Genomic DNA, 7,618 nt, shown 5'->3' with positions numbered 1-7,618 from the left:
ACACACACACACACACACACACACACACACACACACACACACACACACACACACAGTCTTATTCCTCCGTGCTAGGCATTGACCCCAGGGAATGTAGCTCCACCACTGAGCTACATTCCCACTCTAGAGTCTTTCAAATCAGCATTTCCTCTTTCAGCAGTAATATTACCTCTTCCTTTCCTATTCTGACCTTAGCAGGCATCTTCTGTGGTAAGAATTGAGTAGCAATATGTACAGTTCATTTAACATATGCAAAGCTCAAGCACTCTACAGCATCTGAGCAGGAAGTCAGAGGACAGAAACGTCTGGACCACTGTGAACTATAGTAACTTTAACCCACTGTTGACTAGATACATGTAGAGTGTTGGCCTGAAAGAGTTGGAGAGGCAGGAGTTCACGGGTAGAAACTGAGGCAACCATCTAGCAGGTTTACTCATGAAGTTTTTTTTTCTTTTTGAGTTTTCTTTACAAATGTGTTTTAATGGTCCCCAAAGTCAACCAGGATCAAAATGCTAATTTTGGTCTTGCCTAGTCTATTATCTGATATTGCAAACAGGTGATCTTCTGCTGGAAACTAGTGATGTAGTTACTGGAAAGCTGAAAGAGCAAAACAGAGACATTGAGGTAGCCAGTGCTGAAAAATTCCTGAAGTAGTTAATAAATGTCCTTAGTGTTTAAAAACAAATTAGAAGGGAAGGGTACTGCCACTAGAAGTGTGGGGCTGAAGGCGGAGCTCCTTGGGACTGCTGGGTCTCCATGGAGAGCCTCCTTTTCAGCAGGTGATGGGTCCTCAGCGCCGTGGCTGACATCCAGGTGCAGGTGCAACATGACGGTGCTTCCATGGTTCAGAAGGCGTTGGCTGGAGGGTGCAGAGCAAAGTGGGGGATAATTTCCTACTGTCAAAGGGACATAGCCAAGGGACAGCGAAGGTGTGACAGGGAGCGAGATTAAGTCTGAAGAACCTCAGTAGCTTGCTACTACCGCTGTTGCTGCTACAGTAGTCCCAAGAGGAACTGAAAGTGGGAAAAAGCCCTTTCTTACCTTCTTCCCCTTTCCATCCAGGCCTTCCCTTTTTCAGAAGCCCTAACTGGAAGCTGTGTGTTAGTCTGGAAATTATAAACAGCATCTCACCCATGAAACAGAGTTTTGAAAGGTGTGCTTGCAGCTAAGAGACAGTAAATAGCCCGATCTGTCTTTAACATCTGTGATGGTTAACCTACATTGTCATCTTGACTGGATTTAGAACCACCATGGAAACGCAGTTCTGGGTATCTTTTTGAGTGTCCTGGATAGTTTTATGTCAACTTGACACAAGCTAGAGTCATCTGAAAGGAGAAAATGACTCCATAGGATCTGTCTGCAGGACATTTTCTTAATTAGTGATTTATTGGGGCTGGTGGTGCCACCTCCGAGCTCATGGTCCTGGGTTCTTTAAGAAAGCAGGCTGAGCAAACCATGGAGAGCAAGCCAGTAAGCAGCGTGGGCCTCTGTATCAGTACCTACCTCCAGGATCCTGCCCTGCTTGGCTTCCTGTCCTGACTTCCTTCAGTGATGGACTATAAAGTGGAAGCATTAGCCAAATAAACCCTTTCCTCCCCAGGTTGCTTTAGTAATGGTATTTTATCACAGCAATAGAAACCCTAAGACAGAGGTGTTTTCAGACTGGGCTAATTGCAGTGGGAAGAACCACCTTAAATATGAGCAGCACAACCCCATGGGCTGGATGAAATTCCAGACAGAATATAGAGGGGAAAGCAGGCTGAACACCAATAGTCATCACTCTCTTAGTCCTGACTGTGGACACCATCCGACCAGCTGCCCAGCACGCACCCTTACTGTCATGACTTCACACAATGTAGGCTTCACTTCAAACCGTAAGCCACAACAGACCTTCCTCCCTTAAGAAGTTCTTGTCAGGAATCTAAATTTTAGGCTAGAACAAGGAAGTAGGCTTCAGACATGAAAATGACCTTGGGCTAGGACAGGGAAGATACTTTAGTCATCCTGATAAGCCTTTAGAAGCAGTGATCACATGGTCACAGGAGTGTTCATGTAATTGGGTTTAATGCCTTGCTTTTTCTTTGACTATTTGTGTTTATTGTCTTGCTTGTTCCTTGACTATTTGCATCTATTGTATTGCTAGACCCTCAACCTAGAACTGACCTTAATATATGCATGTAATCATAATGGTATAAAAGCATAAAGGAGGAGGGGGGATGAGATAGAGGGTTGTAGGGAGGGGAGATGGGGGAAGGGGATAACATCTGTATTGTAAATAAATAAAATATCCAATAAAAAAAAAAGATGTTCTTGTCAGATGTTTGATCCCACCTCGAGGAAAAGTGACAAGAGTACAGCACCTACTTACATAGCTCTATTTTAATAACATTTTGCTTTGGCCCAATAAGACACAACTGTTTTCATAAAGATGTTTCCATCTTATGAAAAGATTTGCCCTAAGTTCCAACAGTTACCATAGCCTCTTTGGAGTGGTCATGTCTGTTCTATGTAGTCCTATCTGTTCTAAAACAGTGACCTGGAAAGCTAGCCACAGTAACAATACTTTAAAAAGCATTTTTATTTATTCTTTAAAAAGTTCATACATTTTGTATAATGCATCTTGAATATATTCACCCACCCCCATCTCTCTCCCCAAGGTCCCTCTCCTCAGCCCCAGGATTCTCCCATCATGTTCCCTTCCTAACTTCATGTCCTCCTTTTAAATTATTTGTTTATTTTTTTAACCCACTGAGACTAACTAGTACTGCCCATATGTACCATGGTGTGGAGTCACCCACTGGGTCATGAGTAACCTACCATCCAACATACCCCTCAAAGAAAAGAGACTCTCCCCTAGCCCAGCACCCATCAGCTCCTCAGCTAGAGGTGGGGCCTCAGGAGCTCCTCTTCCCTCCCTGCTGGAAGTTTTAACTAGCTTGATCCTGAGCAGGTTCTGTGACTTTCAGCTACTGTGGGTTCCTGTGTGTAACAGCCACGCCCTGTCCCTCGGACAGCACTTCACATCCTCCTCCCTATCCTCTGGTTCTTCCATTCTTTTTGTCCTTAATGTTCCCAGAGCCTGGGGTCTGGTGCTGAAGTGGCTATAGACATCTTATCTACCAATGAGCAATCACAGTCACTGTTTGCTGTACTTTGAACAGCAGTTGGGTTGCCTGGTTAGTTCAATAGTGAATTCTCTATGTCCTACAACCAAGGCGTGTGGTGGCTTCTGCAGAAAGGTCTCAGTTATGGGCTGTCAAGAGGAATGATAATAGCTGGTACTGTTTTAGATGCCCAAGGACTCTCTCTGACCAGTAACTACCTGGAAGGGAGGTAGTAACAACCTTGACATGAAATAAAGGTGGACAGTGGCAAAGAAGAGGAGAAAGACAAACATACCAATATATACACAACAAACAAGGAAGACACTATGCTCTTGCTACAGTCCTGTGTTGTTATATCTGCTGCACAGTAAATGGAGTTTCAACTAGACATTCTTAGTGGAACTAATTCAGTCCTTCACTCCCAAAGAGTTTAAATACCAATTATGTTATATTTAGTCCTCTAGTTTACCTTAGTGTCTAGTGCTGCATTTGATAGGACTGGAAGGCTCACAGAGTGTCCTGGGCTGTGGACATTGGCTTCCCTGCCTCCATCGGTACAGCAGCCACTCGATTTACCCTTAGTAACTTGGAGCAATTTACCAGCAAAAAATGATGAGCCCTTCTTTGTTTGCTGGGTTAATAGTACAAAGAGCTCAGTGTGGCCTGTGGGAATTTCATCTTCTGATTCAGTGGAGCCATTGTTGTGACCTCTGGTGGAAGAATTCACATAGAGGACAGTGATTGACGTCGCAGGATGAGAAACACAAGTCTGTGGGCTAGAATAACGGTGGAGAAGTCCCTTCCCATTTTGCCCCCTTTGTCCGTGAAGACCGACAAGCTATGGCCACGGTACAATCGTGCGGCTGAGAAATGTGTTTCTCCTCAGCAGCAGTATTGTGTAGGATATCCAGTAACTCCACAACACTCTCAGTTATTTGTTGATGAAGAGCAAATCCCTCCACCTCAAATTAGGAGTTCGAGACAACAAATACTTATTACTTCATAATCTATTGCTTCACAATTAGGAATCTAAGAGCAATATAGCTGGGTATTTCTGGTTAAATGAATCTCATAAGATTGCAACCAAGATTTGGCAAAGTTTTGGTCATCTCCAGGTGTGCGTGAGGTTGAAGAATCATGGCAAGTCTGACTCACTGATTCTTGTCAGGCTTTGTTTTGTCACACAGTGATGAGCTAGGTGTGACAACACCTTGCCATGTCACCTAGATATTGCCATGGCTTTTCACAACATGGCAGCTCTTCTGTAGTTACCTTCATGCTTTTTCAGTGGCCACCGTGGAGTTGATGAAAATTATGTATGAATGGGCTCAGCGGCACGGACCTGTGCTCCCTAGACTGGTCCTGCAGTCCTAGCCCAGCGGCCCCTAGGCAGCCTGATAACAGTGGGGATAAAAGGCAACTTCAGGTCCCTGGAAACTCAGGCTTGTCTTCCCCAATTTTGGTGTTTCTATCTGTATAACTATGTCTGATCTTTTTAAAAATTAATTAATTGATTAGTTAATTTTTATTCACTTTATGTCCCACTCATGGCTCGCCTCCTGGTCACCCTCTCCCAAATCCTTCTCTGGACCTCCTCCCCTTCTCTGAGCCAGTGGGGGCCCCTCTGGGTATCCCCCCACCCTGGTACATCAAGTCTCTTCAGGGCTAGGTGCATCTTCCCCCACTGAGGCCAGACAAGGCAGCCCAGCTAGAAGAACATATTCCACAAACAGGCAACAGCTTTTGAGATAGCCCCTGCTCCAGTTGTTTCAGACTTACATGAAGACCAAGCTGCACATCTGGTACATATGTGCAGGGAGGTCTAGGTTGTGTCTGTTCTAATGGGTATTTGACACAGTGTTGTTCTGACCAAGGATCTAATTTCTAAATCATCCGTATGTTAGGGAGAAGCATTCTTCTTGTCTTGAGACAATGTCTTGCTATGTAGGCTGGCAATAAATTCACAGTCCTCCTGCCTCAGCTTTCTGAGGGCTGAGATTATAGGTGTGTACTACCGTGTCTGACTAAAACAGCTTTAAAAAAAAAGTTAGGTGGGTTGCATTCATGTATAAATACCTATAATTCTGTAATTCTTGAACTTAGGAAATGTAAAGTCAAGGCAAGTCTGGGCTTTGAGATCCTGTCTCAACAAACAAAACCAACACACATACAAAATGTAAAACATGAAGGTAATATATCAAAATATTTGTCTAATTAGGATAATTACATAGTTAATTTTTTTCAAGTTATTGTGTGTCTAGGGAAAGATCAAAATAAGCTGTGAAGAAGATAAATGAAGATATTTTATTTTTATTATTTTGTTCTTGGGGCAGGGGCTCATAATATCTCAGCCTGGCCTTGAACTTGCAATGTAGCTGAGGCTGTCCTCGATCTCTCAGTCTTCCTGCTGGATTATAGTCACATACCACCAAGTCCAGCTTGAAGACAGGCTTTAAGTTGCAGTGCTCACAGGGCTGATTCCCTGAGCATGAAACCTCTGTTGAAACCTCTGACTGTTTAACCATGGTTTCTGTGCTGTCACATTCCAACCACTCAGGCTGAGACCATTTCTCTGTACTCTCAGTGAGTCTCAAACTTCAGTGCAATACGTAACTTTATGGATAGGAAAACTTGGTCCACTCCTCTCCCAGAACATTCTGAATGGGGAAATCTGGGTGTGACTTGGGCAGCTATAGTTTTTATTACAGTAATTTAGCACAAGTGCCTCTGTGTATGTGTGTGTGTGTGTGTGTGTGTTGCCGTGTGTACGGAAGTCAGAGGAACTTTCAAGACTTGGTTCTCTTCTTCCACTATGTCGGTCCCACAGATTCAACTCAGGTTTTCAGGCTTGGTCCCAAGTGCCTTTACCCATCTCACCACTCCCAATCTGTTCATATTTTCACAGGACTCCCATGTGACTCTGTCCTAAGAGGTCCCTTAAAGGTCACACCTTAAAGGAGCAGTAGACTAGATTTACAGGTTGTTCCAAGGCTGGAAGACCTGACCATGAATTCAAGTTAACATGTGGAACAAACAGGTGCAAGTTGTTATTGTTGTTGACCGAATCAGATTTCAGGAACATAAGGAGAAAGACAGCCCAAAATCTTTTCCTCCCCTTTACTTAGCATTGATTCAAAAAGTAGCACGTCCCTGGGCTCAAGTTACCAGGTTGGGTCTGCTGCAGAGCAGTCGTCTGTGGGCATGAGAAAGGCCCACAGCACAATGTGCACTGATATCAGATGGCTTCTTCCACAGCTGCCTCCAGAGCCAGCGAAGACAAACATCTGATGCTCAATGCCAGCCTCACAGCTTCTCAGGTCTCTACTTAAGGGTAGTAACTAACCGTGGAGTTTTCGCTGGGATAATATAAAAATGTACTTCAACCAGGACAGACTTGGGGATTGAACTCAGATCCCCAGGCTTGGCAGCAAGCACTTCTACCTACTTTGGTCCTGGAATAATACTTTTTTTTTTTTTAGCTGCTATAGAAATATGATTTGATTTGAAATACTTAGTCATTTTAGATCTCAGTTCTTGCACAAACTCAATAGCTGCCGATGTGCTCGGAGGACTTACTGTCATGGTAAAAGAGTGTCCAGTGATGAGAAGCTGGACTGGGATCACACTGACGTGACTCCAAATCAGGGAGTGTCAACAGGGAGTGACGTGACCTTCCTGAAGAGGCTTTGAGCTGAACTAGGACATGGCATCTCGTTTCCCTCCTGAAGCATCTCGGGTTTCCCCATCCTCTGTCAATGACAGAAAATAGAAAAAGGTTTTCTATTAGAGCCTAGGAGCCTGGCTTCTAGCCTTTTTGTCCTTTCTCTTACTTTTCTGGAAACCTCCCACCTCAGCTTCAAGGTGTATTGTTCAGGTTGATGTAGACAACTGACCTTTCTTGCATAGGTCTGCAAGTCAGACACTTGAGGGTTTTTTCTCAAGTAGACCAGATTGTTTGAGAGGGTTTACTTTAAGTATTAACGACAAGTCATACAGCTTGCCAAAGAGGACTTGGAGGTTTAAAGGCCTAACCAAGATAGTCCCCCTGCCATTCCATTGAGTTCTTCTGGCTCTATAAGGAGCTCAGTCCGGGAATTATAAATTTTTTTGAATAATCATTCCCCTCCCCCGCCCCACTGCATACTAGGGAATTCTCTGTTCCCTAGAGGACTGTCCACAGACAGCATCAAGGAGGAAGAGAATAGATAAGTTAGGGAAACAATGACACAAAACATCACCGCAGACCAAACCGCACACTGGCTGAGGAGGTGGCACTGGGAGGAAAAAGCCCCACAAGCATGAGGATCGGAGTTCAGATCACCACAGTCAATGAGTGCCAGATGTGACGACAGTGGTGCCTATAACCCCAGTCCTGGGTGGAGAGAGGAGACAGCCAGATCCTGGGAGGATCACATGGTGGGCTTCAGTTCAGTCAAGGATCCTGTCTCAAAAACTAGGATAGTAATACGTGTGTATGTGTGTGTGTGTGTGTGTGTGTGTGTGTGTGTGTGTGT

Source organism: Grammomys surdaster, unplaced genomic scaffold (assembly GCF_004785775.1).
Source record: "Grammomys surdaster isolate TR1022 unplaced genomic scaffold, NIH_TR_1.0 126158, whole genome shotgun sequence".
In the NCBI taxonomy this organism is placed as follows: domain Eukaryota; kingdom Metazoa; phylum Chordata; class Mammalia; order Rodentia; family Muridae; genus Grammomys; species Grammomys surdaster.
The sequence above is the reverse complement of the archived record's forward strand: the minus strand, read 5'-3'. Positions refer to the sequence as shown.